A 16039-nucleotide genomic window follows, 5' to 3' on the forward strand; every position below is an offset into this window, starting at 1 on the left:
GAGTGTGTGTAAAGTGTGACTGTGATACTCATCAGATGGCTACACGGTTGATGTAGAGATGTACCTAGGGCTGGGGAGATGGGGAGAAATATTTGCTGCATAACCATGAAGAGCAGAGTTCGGATCCCCAGCATCCGTGGAAAGGCACAGCACAGAGGTTCAGGTCTATAGCGACAGCTCTGGTCTATTGAGGAGGCTGGAAGGTCCTGGGAGTTTGCTGACCATCTAGTTGCCTGATTATCAAGATCCAGGTTCAAAGAGACTGTCTTTAAAAAGGTGGAGAGTAATAGGAGCCATCTGGTAATTACTTCTGGCCTGCACACATTCATACAGAGGTGATCATGTCTACGTGCACATGTGCACTTCCCCATATACCACACCCCCCCCCACAAACACACCCACACACGTGTGCATGCTCACACACACTCACACATACACTCACACACATGCTCACACACATATACACTCACACTCATGCACACACACACACACAATCACACACACGGGGTGGGGGGTGCATTATCAACTTTATAACTTGTTCTCTAGTTCTAACATTTTTTTTTACACTGGGAGGGTTCTCTTTATATAGGGACAATTTTCCTCCTTTCTTCCCTACTTGGATGCCTTTTCTTTCTTTTTCTTCCCTAAAAGCTCTGGCCAGGATTTATGCCATAATGTTGGGCATGTGTGCAGTATGTGCACATGCAAGCGCATGTGTGCAGTGTGTGCACATGCGAGCGCATGTGTGCAGTGTGTGTGCTTCTGGGTAGATATATTCTCATGTGTGTGGGTCTCTTTGCCAGTGTGTAAGCCAGGGTCACTGCCTACAGGCTTCCAAGGATTCTCCTGTCCCTGCATCCCACCTTGCTGTAGGAGTGTTAGGATTACACTTACTACCTCGTCCAACTTTATGTGTTCTGAGGATCTGAGCTCAGGGTCTCACATCTGCACAGCAAGGCTTTACCCACAAATTATTTCTCAGCCCCAGAATGGTCCTTTAAAAATAGAAGTTCTGATTATGTCACAGCTTGACAGATTTTCTGCTACTATGACAAATACCTGAGAAAGTCAACTTAAAGGGAGGAAGAGTTCATTTGAGCTCAGAGCTTCCGAGGGGACATTCACTCTACAGGGAAGTAGTGATAGCTGAGGAGCTCACCCCACTGCTAGCCAGAAGCAGAGAGCAAGAACAGAGTGGGAGCAAGATGGGGAGCAGGGGTGGGAGTGGAGGGGAAAGGGAGTGGGAGGGGAACGGGAGGAGGAGCAAGAAGAGAGAGGTACAAGGGAGGAGAGTGAAGGGTTGGGGAGGAGAAGACTCTAGCAGGCTTTCTCTTTTTCCCTCGCTTATTCCATCCGAGGTCCCAAGCCTATGGGATGGTATTGATCACATTCAGGGTGGATCTTCTTGCCCTTAGTTAAGATTCTCTGGGAATGCCCTCCTCCCAGTACCTTCCCTGGGTGCTTCTCAGTATGGTGAAGTTGATCATCAATGTCAACTGCTGCTTAGTCCTCAGAACCAGTCATCAGCATCCTTGCTGTGACTAAGACTGTGTGCTTTTCATCCTCATCTCTTCTGCTCATCTCAGTCTCCATACTCTACATTCCCTGGCCTGGAACCCCAGAAGCCATGCTTTCCCCAAGGATGGCCTTTGGCTCCTTCCTGGAATGTCCTTGCCCATCTTCTGAGCTATTAATGCTAAACTCCTCCCCTCCTCCCAGATATACTATTAATAGTATTAAACTCTTGTGATACCATGTGGCGCTCTATAGCTTTAAATCACAGCATCTCTTTATGTTTCCTTAGTGATCAGTTTGTTTCTCCTGAACAACTTCAAGATTCACGAGAATTGGGACATTGGTTGTTTCCTTCCTTCTCAACTGTACATCCTGGGGACATTTGACAAATACTTGCTAGTGTCTTGAAAATGCAATGCTCACTTTCCCCTCCAGTCCCATATGGCTTCTAGCCTCGTTATTTGCTGAAATCGTCCTTGCTGAAACCATCAACAACCTTCAAATGCCAACGCTTCCTTGGAGTCCTGGTGTCCTACCAGCTGGTGTGAAGGTTCCCAGTGTTAAAATAGAATGTGGGTAGTCTCCCCCCAGTTTATAGGAAAAGAGTGGGCTCATAGAATATTTTAACCGAATGTTTTTGTTTCCTAAGTTTTCTTGACAGTTGGCACCTGTAGTAGAATCTAGCACAAGATGTTCTACTTAGCTCCAAATTATGTTTTCAGTAATTGTAATCTATGAATATTTCAGTTATTCTACAAAAGGAACCACAGTTTTCCTGGGTTTCATTATATGAACAGATTTTGAGGCCCTGGTCAAGTCCATGGGAATATTTTTGGTCTTCTAATTTGTTCTCCTTGCAGTGTCTGCTACTGTTTATCATGTTGTTTATTCATTTTTAGAAACCAGTACTTACTAAGCACATATTATCTCTTCAGGCAGTCTTTTGTCCCCAATTCCACTATGGCATCTAACACCCCCTGTAATCTCGTCCATGTGCTGTGTGCCCCTGGATGGCACAGAGACCACGACCAATTACATCTGCTCTTTCTCTCCCTCGTAATCAGACTACCACTTGTGTCACATACAAAAGTCATTTTGTTGACACCTGAGTAAGGAAATAATGAGACAATCTTTGTCTTGTCCCTGTGCCTGTGTCCCCACTGAAGAACCCACTGAGACACAGCAATTGAGGACAACAGAAATGGTGGTCTTCACTGTATGGTACATAAAATACCATCTGCTGTTGTCTTTCGAGTAAAACCGATTTTATATAAAATATGAGAGTCTTACAGGTCAGGAGACTTTACTTCTAATATCTATAAGGCATCATCAAGACATACTGCTTTAAATGCACACCCCTCAAACACACACATATGTATGTATTTATAGTGATTATGCGGATATAAATAGTTCCTCTCTACAAATATTTTTAAATGCCATAAGCTGCAGATAGGACTTGGTAGTGGAGTACTGTCCTAGCAAACGAGCAGCCCTGGGCACCAATGGGGTGAGGGGGGAGAGGGGAGAGGGGAGGAGAGGAGAGATTGGAGATTGGAGAGGGGAGAAGAGGGGAGGAGAGAGGGGAGAGGGGAGACAGGAAGAGAGGGAAGAGGGGAGAGGGAAAAGAAATAGCCCTGTATTATGCCTGTGGTAGAAGCTAGATAAATAACGAGATTATAGTCATGTTGCCTCACTTCATCTTGTAACCCTGTGCCTTGCCCAGGCTACTCTCTTGGCTTTGCCCATTCTCCTGGGTCAATCAAAATCACTCTATCACCTAGGTCTACTTCAAGGGTCACTTCCAAAGGACCTTAATAATCCATCAGAGTCACTTGACCAGCCTCTGATCTACTTAGTGCTTCTGCCTCTGACAGCATGTCACCTGTTTCTCTACTTAACATTTCTTCTGGTGACATGACTGGTTCTTCCTCATACTGCCTTGCAGGCATCAAGATGTAGGGACCATGCCTTGCTTGGCTCTGATTTCACATAGCCTGAACAACACATATCTTCTGAATTCAAGTGAGTGGAACTGACCATTCACTGCCAGAATGCTATGTAAGCTTTTTCTACTTTTTAAAATTAGTGGGCTTTCCAGCTTTCCCCTTGATGGCTGGATTCTAGCAAGCTTGGCTGAGAGCCCAGGACAGCTTCTTGCTCCCACCTCTGCAGGCAACCATAAGACATCAAAAAAGCAATTGCCTGTGTGCTCCAGAATTTATTTGGGGAAAAACTCAAGCTCTCCCTCTTTGAAATGGAAGTCAGAGGTGAGTTCTCACCGAAGAGCTTTGGAAGAACAAGGCTCTTAGAGGCCTTGGGCTGTTTCTTCTAAACATCACAGACCCCTGGCCTAGACCTGAGGCCTGAGGGATACCCCTGCTGAATGTTCTCCTTGGTACAGACACAGATTTCCATACCACTAGTATCTGGACCAAAGCAATGACAATCACCTTTCTCTAGAAAATGTCACAACCTGTCTCAGTTCTATCCTTTATATATGCACGGGGATAGAAGAGAGATGGGAATCTGACCAAGAGTACAGATAGCTTTGTCCTTGCCATGCAATGTGTACAAAATTATGCATATTGCATTGATTCTAACCATCAAAGCATGTGACTCCCAGCCACATTTGATTATAATCCAAAGTGGGTCTCTATGTGCCCAGGTGATGCTGGCATATCTGACTTGGAAGGTATTATACAGAGAACAAGCGGTCTGTGAGTAGCAGAAGAAAGACGTGTTGCTTCATGGGAAAGAGTCTGAACGGACATCAGGTTCAAGAGGGCAAATAACACAGGGTAAGCAGAGGGCTTCACTGAGTGTCTGGGACTTAGAAAGCTTCCGGTGAAAATTGGAGATGCCAACTTGTGGCTGGAAGGCTGTCTGTTACTCATAGCCTGCCCTGCCCGAAAAGAGAACGGCTGTATCTAATACCACACTACTGCCCCTTCCGCATTCATCACTTCCAGGCTGTGTTGCCAGGGGACAGGAATTCTTAGGGGCAAGGAAGTAAACCCGGCATCTTCTCTGATGTAATCAATGGGACATCTCAGGAGACTCCACTTAACACAGTGATAACGTCTTTGCTCAAATACTCTGAGGGCAACATAACCCTGGACTCCAGAATGATTTTCTTGTTGATTAATTTTAAGTTGTTCTTCAATATGTTTGAGTGAGTGTATGCCACATGTGTACAGGTACCCACAGAAGCCAGAAGAGGGCATCAGATCCCCTGGTGCTAGAGTTACAGACATGAGTACTGGCAACTAAACTCTGGTCTTTTGGGAGAGCAGCAACTAACTGCTCTAAACTACTAAGCTAGCTCAACCCCAGAATAATTTTCAAAACTTTGGTAGTGGTTTTGAATAAGAACGGCCCCCAGAGGTTCACATATTTGAATGCTTAGGGAGTGGCACTATTTAAAAGGATTAGTGGGTGTGGACTTGTTGGAGGAAGTGTGCCGCTGAGGGTGGGCTTTAAGGTTTCAAAGGACAAGACAAGCCCAATGGTTCTCTCTTCCTGATGTCTGTGGATTCAGATGTAGAATTCTCAGCTCCTTCTCCAGCACCATGTCTGCCTGCACAGTACCATGCAAATAATGGACTAAGCCTCTGAAACTGTAAGCCTGCCCCGATTAATGTTCTCTTTTTAAAAGATCTACAATGGTCACGGTATTTCTTCACAGCATCAGCAGAACACTGATAAAGACACCTGCTCTTTCAAACATGTCCCCTACTTCCCATCTCTGGTGCAAATGCAACCTCCAGAATCAGACCTACATATCTCCTGATGTCACCACATTCCCTGTGGTCTCTTACCCAGGACTGCTGTGCAAGCCCCTGTCCTGTGATAACAGTGAGGCCATGAGAAGACAAATGGCTCTGCTTGTTCAGGTTGTTTCCAAGGCTAGATGAGCATGCCTTGTCTACCCAGCTCAGACAGCCTCCCGTCTGAACTCATCTCTTCTTCCCTGCTTTCTAAGCACAACCCTGAATTTCAAAGGAGTTCTGGATGGCCCTTGTCCTTTGGCTTTCATCCAAAGGAGTCTTCTTGGCCAGCACAAAGTGGGAAGCATCACCAACACTTCAGCTGAAGAAGTGCTTGAGGGAATGTGGCAGGGAAAGAGGGATTTTTTAAAAAATTTCATATGGTTCTAAATTCAAAAGAAACAAAGGGTTTACAGTTCCGTGAGCCCCGAGAACAATAGATATTGTTAGACTTTGCATCTATCTTTATCCTCTTTTATAACATAGTATAACTTTCTATACATCTTATATTCTCCTTGGAAAACATTGCCCTCAGTTATATGTGAGACTTCCCAATTCTTTTCCTATAGATGAGTAGGGTAGTATCTGACTGTCTGGAAGCAAGATGAAATATTCAACAAGCTTCCTTTTGATGAACACATAAGCATCCCTTTCATACTTCAAATAATGCTACGATAGCCTCAAGCCCATGTGTTCATATGCCAGTATAACAAGGAGCAAGTTAAATTTCTAAAGATTGAATCAATGGGCAGATGGGCCAGGATTTTCTAATCTGGATGGGTGTGGTGGTTTGAATATGCTTGGCCCAGGGAGTGGCACTATTTGGAGGTGTGGCCTTGTTGGAGTAGGTATATCACTGTGGGACCCTCATTCTAGCTGCCTGGAAGCCAGTCTTCTCCTAGCTGCCTTTGAAACAAGAGGTGGAACTCTCAGCTCCGTCTGCACCATGTCTGCCTGGAGGCTGCCATGCTTCTGCCTTGATGATAATGGACTGAACCTCTGAACCTGTAAGCCAGGTCCAATTAAATGTTGTCCTTGTAGGAGAGTTGTCTGGGTCATGGTGTCTGTTCACAACATTAAAACCCTAACAAAGACAATGGGTATTTCCAAAATGTCTCCAAAGAGATTCGACCACTCAACTTTCCTTCCAGGAACTTATGAGAGAGACTGTCTGCCCAAAACCTCATGAGACCTTAACCAGTCTTTTCACTGTTTGCTAACCTAAGTGAGGGTGTGTGCATGTATGTGTGTGTGTGTGTGTGTGTGTGTCTATGTTACTATAATTTGTACTCTGCATATTAAAGCCAGTGAACAGCATCTGCCTTTTCTAGACCAGCACTTCCCTGAACTCTAATGGAATCACAAACATCTGTCTGTGAAAAACAGTGCTTACTCATGATGGTTCTGGATAGGGGCACCACAGGGTGTCAGTTCTTACGGAGAGAAAGTAAGTAAAGGCCCGTGGCAGGATGAGGGTTTTGGAATCTGAGAGACTGGGCTTCAGCTACTTATTTTATGATCTTTGCAAATTATTTTATGCCTCCCAAATTCAGTCTCCTCACGTTAAAAATGGAGGTAATATTGATTTTGCAGTGCCTTGCATCTGGCACACAGAAGGCACTTAATAATGGTACTTAAACAGTAGCGGCTTTCCTGGGAGTTAATAACCAGGAATAATAATCAGAGTTAGCCCCTGGATACTTTTCACAAAGGATGCTCACTCCCTGGCCAAGATCAAATGGCTCCCCACCCCACCCCCAGGCAAGTGGTCAACTAGAGCCTTCCCAGCTCCTTCTGAGCCTCCTAGCCTCTTCCACAGCCTGAATTAGATCACTAAGCTCTACTGTGGGCCTCTGAGTGAAGGCTAGCTGCTTGTCCCTGGGCAGGCTTTCCTTATTGCCAGAGGGTGTTTGTACACAAAGGGACAATGCTCCTTTTCAATTACAGATGGACAGGCGAGAGATAACACAGAATCCTCTGACAACACACCAGGGACCACACACTCCTGGGACGCCAGCCTTTTCAGGATATTATTTCCAAGGTCATCAAAGGCAAATCTCTAGTTTTGGCATCAACGCCCACAGCCAGCCATGGTTTCTATTTGCACCAGTATCCCTCTCCTCAGAGGACCCAGAAGTTTTCCATTCAGGCAGACGGCATCTTCTGGCTTTCCCTAGGATGGTGGAAATTATGAGCACGTTCCTGGAGTGGGCAGGGAACTGAGAGAGTGCTGATGGGGATTCGCCTAATGCACATCTGAACCATCAGGAGCCCACATTTGGTTTCTCTCTGGATACTGACAGTGACCCGCCTCTGCATGCCGGCTTAGCGCCTCTCCTGCAATGGGGGCTGGGAGAGGAGGCTGGGGAATTAGAAGTTATCAGAGTGTGCCTTTGTTCCTTCTTTCCTTTGGTTCACCTATGGCTGGAATGAAAAGAACAGGATTAAAACCTCTGTGACTTCCAAAACTTCTTTAGTAATGGAAAGGGGCTGTCTTTTCTCCGAAGACTGCAAAGCCCAGGGGCTCTTTAGTGAAGTATCTGTCACCCATCAATGTTTTCTCATACTTCCTCCTATTGTGTCTGGAATTGTCTCTCCTGGGACCGGCTCTGACACAGGCAGGATCCAGAGATCCCACGGCACACATCAATCCCTGCCAGTTACCGGGTTGCCTCCCTGGAACCCCTCAGCCTACTTGAAAGACCCCCAGTTCCTGTTCTCCTACAGTCAGGCCAGTAATGTGGTCCTGAACGAGGAGAGGGTCTGCTGTCCTCACAGAATGGAAAACCTAGAGAATGGGTCTGAATTGGTTACCTGCCACATCAAACCTGTTAAGAAGCACAAATGTCCAGGGCCCCACAGGTCCACGCAGAGAAAAGGAATGTCCTGGCGAGACCAAACACCAAAACAAACAAAAACAATGCCCTCCCCCACTCCCCAGTCACAATCAAAGGGGATGAATAGCCCTGGGAGCTGATAGTTCTTATGTTTCTTTCCGGCTTTTCTTCTTTGTCTTCTGGGTCTCAGAGCTCTGAGGACACCACCCTTCTAGGGAGTCTTGTAGAGCACCAACATTAGCAGTAAAGCTTGGGGTGACCAGGACCCAGCAGCAGACTCCAAGACTTTGTCCCTTGGTCCCTGGTCTCTATTTGGGTCAAGCCTTAATGCCACTAGCTGAAGCTTCCTTGCGACTGACACAGGGTCAGGGATGCAGATACAAGAGATGGTTCCGGGGGTCCAGAAGCAAGCAGGCAATGAACCTGGCAGGGAGCTGGACCTCTAAACAGCCAGGAACCTCCGGCTGCCCTGGACCCGGAGTCTCTGGCAAAGACAACTGTCCTCGAACTCCCTCCCGTTGTTGTGCCCACACATCCCGCCCCTTGAAGCACCTCTGCCCTCATTATTTCGTAAAACTTCAGGAAAATCTCTAGCAAGCCTGCTGGAACCTGGAGGCATCAACCGACGGCTGCCCATGAGCAGGGCAGCGCTCTCCAACCCCCCGCACCCACCCATTGCCTAGGAGATCGGGGTGGGGGGGACATCCAGTGTCGCTTGCCCTGCGAGTGGTCTCCTAGGGTCCCAGAGTGTCGCCAGCACCAAGGCTCAGCCTCCGCATCCCCATGAAAGAAGGCCGGAGCAGGGAAAGTGGTGAGGGGCTGATCGGTGAGGACCGGTGGAAGCGAGGGGCTCCAGGGGCCGGCAGCCCGCAGCCTCCCACCAGCGCCTCTAGGAGCTGCTGCGGGAGCCAGGACGCGGAGCCCGGTTAAGGCGGGTGCTCTGCGCAAGGCGGCGCCGGGGCGCGCTTACCTAGGTGTTCAGGCGCCCCCGACAGCGCTCTAGCGCCGGGCACATCCACGCACCGAGCCCAGAGATCCGTCTGCTGCTCCGCCGCGCCGCCTCACTCCCTCTGCGTAGGAAATTGCCTCCTGGGTCCCCGGGTCCGGGCTTCTCTCCGCCGTGGCTCTTGCCGTGGCTCCCACTCAGCGCTGCCCTGGACTCTGCGCGCCTTCCTCCCAGCGCCGGTGGCCCTGCCGGCCCACGTGAGGCTGCTCTGCCCGCCCCGGCTCTGAGAGCACTGGCTGGGTACCCAACCTTGAATCTCCTGGCTCCTCCAGGTGGCCGAGGATGGGGGCAGGTGATAGGAGCTAGAGGGTGTCCTGAGAGAATCCCCAACCCGCAAGGAGGATTGCTCTTAGTGGGGTGATGGGTCAGCTGGAGTGATGGTCCAGAAAAATCTCTCACTCAGGTTCGCAGCCTTTTAGCCCAAGAAACACAGAGCCCAGCAGTCGGGGCTCTCCAGGGATGACTCAGTAGTGGGGACTTAGGGAGCTGCAGACGGGGTCCAGAATGGAAAATCTCGAAAGAGAGTTTAGGCGCCAGAGTGCGTAGCTGTCCACTGAAGGGGGATCACCTCAACAGCTACCTTCAAGGCACATCTAGGCCAGGGAGTCTAGTGACAGCTGAGGTCCCTCGTGGAGGGGGCAGAGTTAGAGTATGTGCGTGTCAGATCTGTCAGGAAAGAGACAAGAGGAACGTTAGTGATGATAGGGATTTCTTTACTGATGTCTCCTTAATTTTTTTACATGTATGTATGTATGTATGTATGTATGTATGTATGTATGCATGCATGCATGCATGTATATGTAGATGTCCATACTATAGCCTTGCTGGAATCAGTTCTTTCCTTACACCCTGTGGGTCCCAGGGATTAAACTCAGGTGGTCAGACTTGGCAACAAGTGCTTTACAACTGAGAGGTGCCTGTGAACTGTACCCCAAACAGGAAAATTGTGCTGGTAGTCGTTGGAAGGTTTCCTTGGAGAACAGGACAGGAGGAGAGGGAAGGAAGTTAGCCTAGCCAAAGCTTCTCAGGCCAGAATTCCTTTCTCAGAATCCTACCCACTTCACAGGCTTGTTTCACAAACCCTGACGATTCAGAGGAAGGAGAAGCTGGGTCCTGCAGGATAAGCTCGGCTTTTTCCCCCACTACAGTCAGGATGTTTTCTTCTTCACATCCTGCATAGTCTGAGTGGTTCGAGGGAAAGACCGCAGATTTGAGAAACCAAAATGAAATTCCAAACACGAGACATGATAGGTCCCCAGTGTGATCCGATCAAGGAATAAGAAAGATGTCACCAGGGTAGACTACTCATCTCATTCCCCCTCCACCCCGCCCCTGCAGGGGAACTTCTGTAGTTCAGAACCTCATTACTTTCTCTTCACAGGTTTTAAATATGCAGCCCACATTTCCTCTGTGTACCACCTTTTCTCACCACAGTGGAATCTCACACCAGCACATCTTTCTCATCTCCTTTTTGAAGGCAAAAGAACACAGTATGAGAATCCTGCAATTTTATCACAGACCTTTAAACAGTAAAACAAGACAAGTATGTGCACAGGCTAATGGCTCATTAAAGTCAAACATCTATGTAATTACCATTCCAGTTAGTGCCAGAACCCAAAGTCACTCCACTACCTCTCCCACTTCCCAAGTCCCTGGTCCCACAGTAGCCACCATCCTAGCTGTATCACATCCTCGTGTGCCTTTAGAGTTTTGTCTATTTGTGACGCATCTGTGGATACCATCAGCACTTTGGCTTGCTTTAAAGCTTCCTCTACACAGAATAGCACAGCAAGCACTCCGTTTTTGTCTCTGTGCTTTTATTTGAACGTTTGTGGGAACTGCCTCTTTTGTCACATGTGGTTGTTTGCTCGTTTTTCATACTATTTAGTATCCCTTCATCACAATTCAGTTCTGTGTTTTTGACATTTGGGCTGTTTCTAGATGGTGTTACGGGAGATGGTGAACTGCTTAATGTAGATGCTGGGAATCGTACTCCTGTCCTTTGGAAAAGCAGTATGCACTCTCAGCTGCTGAGCTAGCTCTCTAGCCCTCACAGGTGGTTTTGAGAAACCATACAAAGAAGGTTAGGGATGTGGCTCAGTTGACAGAATATCTTCTTGGAATGTGCAAAGCTCTGGGTTCCTACCCCAACACAGTATAAACCACTATACCAGTGCATGGTATAACCCCCAGCATTCGAGGGGTAGAGAAGAGGGAACCAACCAAGAGTTCAAGGTCCTTTATTACATATTGAGTTTGAGGCCAACCTGGGCTATACAAACCCTATCTCCAAAGAATAGCACTACTAACAAATAACACACAAAATTTTTTTTAAGCATCCACACACCCTTCACCTGGTTTCCCATATTGCTAACATCTTGAGAATTATAGCTTCAAGATTTCAAGGTGAACACTGTCACCAACACAGTCAAGGTACAAAACATGTCTCAGCAACACAAGTCCCTCTTTTGTAGACAAACTTACTTCCCCTCTGAGCCTCTCCTCTCTCTAAGCTCTAGAAACCATTTACAATATTGGTTTTTGTGTCCAGAAATTGGGATTTTAGGAATCCTTTATTGGAGAAGCCACTTAGTCATCCTCTGGAGAGTCCTCCATACTGTCTCACATGTCAGCATTTTCTTTCTATTACTGAGCAGTACTCTACTACCCACGTATGCCTGCCATGACTTGCTAAGCTGGTCTCTCAGTGGAAGACATAGTTGCGGTTTGCGTTTGCATTTTGGGGAAACTACAAATGAAGTTGCCATAAACGTTCGCAGACTGAATTGTGCCTGAACCTAAGTTTTCTTACTTAGGCATTCAATTGCTAGATTATATGTAGTTGAGTACATTAAGAGTCTGTCAGTCTATGTTCAAGGATAGAGGCATCATTATCCTCACGAGCAACGTGGCTGACCTAGCTTCCAGTTCTGCCATCATTTGATTAAATTTTGATGAAACTGTCACCTGAGCCTAGGTGACACTCACACAGAAAATAATAGAGGGAAAAGGGAAGGGAGCTTAACCCATATGTTAAAACAAAAGGCAGTAAAAGACACACATACATAATTACAGACCAAAATTGATATACACACATTCCAGTTGCTCTAGACACCTGCGACATCTCAACCTAGGGACGGTCCTTGTCATCAGTTTAGCGTTGCTTTCTAAGGCTTTCTCATCAGAAATAATGAGCTCACTGTCATACCGGATGCTTCCTCAGCCCTCAAGTACCAACTTCCTACTCCCACCGCCCATCGATTTTATGAATACACCTCACAAATCGATGCTCCTTCTCTCTGCCCACGCAGAGCAGAGCTTCTCTCTTCCAAGACTCTGACATAAAACGTATTTGTCTTGTTGATTGTAGACACACACACACACACACACACACACACACACACACACACACAGAGAGAGAGAGAGAGAGAGAGAGAGAGAGAGAGAGACAGAGAGGGAGGGAGAGAGAGACAGAGAGACACTTACGTTTAATATGCCTAAATTAGCTCAATGGCTGAGCCACTCCCAAACTTCTACATCATTAACACTTCCCCTCCCATACTCCTGATTCCAGTCCCTTCCCTCTCCCTCTTCTCTGTTCTGTCTTCTCTCAATATATATATATGTTGGCATATATAATATATAAACATATATTATTTATGTCTTAGTTACTTTTCAATTGCATTGCAGGGATAAGACACCACAGCCAAGGTAACTTAGAGAAAACAGTTCATTGGGGTTTAGGGTTTCAAAGGTGAGTGCATGACCATCCTGGCATAGAGCATGGCACCAGGTAGCCAGGCGCTGGAGCAGTAGCTCAGAGTTTACATCCTGGCTGAGGCAGAAGACAGAGGGAGGAAGGGAGGGAGGAGGGAGGAGGGAGGAGGGAGGAGGGAGGAGGGAGGAGGGAGGGGAGTAAGGAAGAGGGAGGGAGGGAGGGAAGGAGGGAAGAGGGGGGGAGGGAGAGAGGGAGAGAGAGAGAGAGAGAGAGAGAGAGAGAGAGAGAGAGAGAGAGAGAGAGAATGAACAAGAGAGACTGGGTCTGGTGTGGGCTTCTGACACACATCCTCCAACAAGGCAATGCATGCCTCCTAACCCTTCCCCAATAGTTCTGCTGTGGACCAAGTATCCAAATATATGAGCCAGCCAACCGGGTCCATTCTCGTTCAAATCGCCATGATTTAGCAGTGCTAGTTTCTTCATTAGCATTTGTTATCTTTTGATAATCACCATCCTAACCAGTGTGAGGTGATAATCTCAGTGGAGCTTTGATTTGCATTTCCTTTTTTTTTTTATTGTTTTTGTTGGTTTTGTTTGTTTGTTTTTCGTTGTAGCAATGTTGATAACCCTTTCTTATATCCGCTGGCCATATGTATTACTTTGGAGATACTTTTATTTAATTACTTTGCCTAAAATTTTGAGATTATCTTTGTATTTCTATGAAGGATGACACTGATATTTTGATGAGATGGCTCCGGAGTCTGCAGATCACATTGGAGAGAGAGTATGGGTGTTTTGACTCTATCAAATTTTCTGATTTAAACCTTGAGCCTCATGCATGCTAGGGAAGCGCCCTGCCACCGTGGCTTCTCAGACCTTGCTTTTACTTTAGTTTATTTCATAATGTTCGCCATGCAGAGAGAGTGTCCGTGCCATTCACCTTCTTTCTTGGTTGACAAATATTTGTGGTTTTGAGGCTGTTGAAAAAGGAGCTGTACCCATAGCTTATTTTTGAGATAGTGAATTGTTTTTGTTTGACTGTTTTGTTATGGTCTTAGTTTTGTTGTTGTTGTTGTTGTTGGTTAGATTGTTTGTTTGTTTGTTTTTCAAGATAGGTTTCTCTGTGCAGCCTGGTTGTCCTGGAACTTGTTCTGTAGACCAGGCCTCAAACTCATAGAGACCTGCCTGACTCTGCCTTCTAAGTGCTGGGATTAAAGGCATGAGCCACCATTACCCAGCTTCAATTTTGGTGTTTGAAATCCAGGGTCTGATTATGGAGGTCTGGTTAGTCCAGTACTCACTAAGGATTGTTGTGGATTTGGCTTAATGCTTGCATTATGGGTTCCCAAATTGCACAAGAATCCCACATGTGGGATGCTGAGGGTCCCTGCCCCCCACTGGTTCGAATTGGTAAATAAAGTTGCCAGTGTCAATGGCTGATCAGAGAGTCTGAGGGGGGAATTTAGATTTCCTGGGTAAGGGAGCCTCAGTAAGAAGAAGGATTTTAGAATCACCATGAGGGGGAAGCAGGAGGATCAGGCTTGAGATCTGCAGGAGAGAAAGCACACAGCCATGTAAGCACTGGGAAGCAACAGGCCCAGGGGCCCCTCCCAAAGATGGAATATAGATATTAGTAAATAATAATTCAGGAGTATGGGAGGGGAGGTGTTAGTGATGTGGAAGTTTGGGAGTGGCTCAGCCATTGAGCTAATTTAGGCATATTAAACATAAGTCTCTCTCTGTCTCTCTCTCTCCCTCCCTCTCTGTCTCTGTCTCTCTGTGTGTGTGTGTAATGTATATAAATTTTAGAACATGTGTGTACCAATTTTGGTCTGTAATTATGTATGTGTGTCTTTTACTGCCTTTTGTTTTAACATATGGGTTAAGCTCCCTTCCCTTTTCCCTCTATTATTTTCTGGAGGAGATATGATGTTAATTCTATAAATGTTTGGTAGAATTTTTTGTAGAACTGTTTGAGCCTGCAGACTTCTCTTCAGTATTTCTTAAAATTGCAAATTCAATATAGTTGTGGGTCTGCTCAGTAGTCTCTTTCCTTTTGGTTGAGATATAGTTTACACTTCTTTTTTTTTTTTTAAGATTTATTTATTTATTACATGTAAGTACACTGTAGCTGTCTTCAGACACACCAGAAGAGGGCGTCAGATCTCGTTACAGATGGTTGTGAGCCACCATGTGGTTGCTGGGATTTGAACTCTGGACCTTCGGAAGAGCAGTCAGGTGCTCTTACCCACTGAGCCATCTCACCAGCCCTAGTTTACACTTCTTGAAGGATTGATCCATTTGCTCCAAGTTGTCAGGCATCAAGCTATGCATACAGAGTCTGCCATTGTGTCCCTGTCTGCTCCTTTTGACAATGGCTGAGCTTATGGCAAAGTCTCATTTCACTTTGGAAACGCTGGAATTTGTGTTTGTCTCTACCATCTTTCTTTCCATTCTTGTTTGACAGTTTTTACATTTATTAGTCTTTTACAAATATCAGCTTTTCATTTATTGATTAAAAAAATTTTCAGCTTACTGATTTCTGTCCCCCCCCCCCTTATTATACCCCATCCCCTTCCCCCCATCCAAGATAGTGTCTTGTGTAGTCCAGGTTAGCCTCCAACTTGCTATATGGCCAAGGATAACCTTAAATCCCCGATCTTCCTGCTTCTTTTTCTGGGGTTTAAGCTCTGCTAGGGAGAGACCCAGATTTTGTGCACATTAGACAAGCTCTCTGTCAGCTGACTGCATTTATAGGCCCTGACCTTTCTTCTTTCTTTCTTAAGGTTTATTTTGTTCCACCTTTTTTTCTGAGTTCTTAATATAGACACCAATTTTACTTCACTTGGACTTAATTACTAATTTTAGAGTTTTCTAATGCATAAACTTGGTGCTGTATAAATTCCCCCTCATCACTATTTTGGCCCCACAAATGCTGGGGTACTGGTATGTGCATCTTTGCCTGGAGTTTGTTTGTGGTGCTGCGTGTCCAAACTCAGGTCCTCACATTGGGAAGGTAAATGCTCTTAGCCACTGAGATATTTTCTTCCTGTGTTCCAAGATAGTTTTATGTTGTCAGCCTATTAGGAGGGGAGAACTTTTTATTTAAGACAGGAAGCATTCTGTAATATCATCATGGATTGAGTACTTATGCCCTGCACATCAGTAAAATGTTAAAATCTTAGCCCCCAAGG

At 46.1% G+C, this 16039-nt stretch overlaps 1 protein-coding gene across 4 annotated transcripts in view; it reads right to left on the bottom strand.

Annotated features, from left to right (window-relative positions):
• Positions 1–9713, bottom strand: part of Fam163a (family with sequence similarity 163, member A) — a 129498-nt gene extending 119785 nt beyond the window's left edge. For 2 of the 4 annotated variants that reach the window (XM_017321283.2, XM_017321282.2), the window contains exon 1: positions 9090–9712. The gene's annotated coding sequence lies outside the window, so the exon portion shown is untranslated. Of the gene's footprint in view, positions 1–9089 lie in introns of all 4 variants that reach the window. The other 2 variants (XM_017321284.2, NM_177838.3) reach the window with 2 other exon arrangements.
• Positions 9714–16039: the final 6326 nt, after the last annotated feature.

The sequence above is a fragment of the Mus musculus genome, chromosome 1, assembly GCF_000001635.26.
Source record: "Mus musculus strain C57BL/6J chromosome 1, GRCm38.p6 C57BL/6J".
Lineage (NCBI taxonomy): Eukaryota > Metazoa > Chordata > Mammalia > Rodentia > Muridae > Mus > Mus musculus.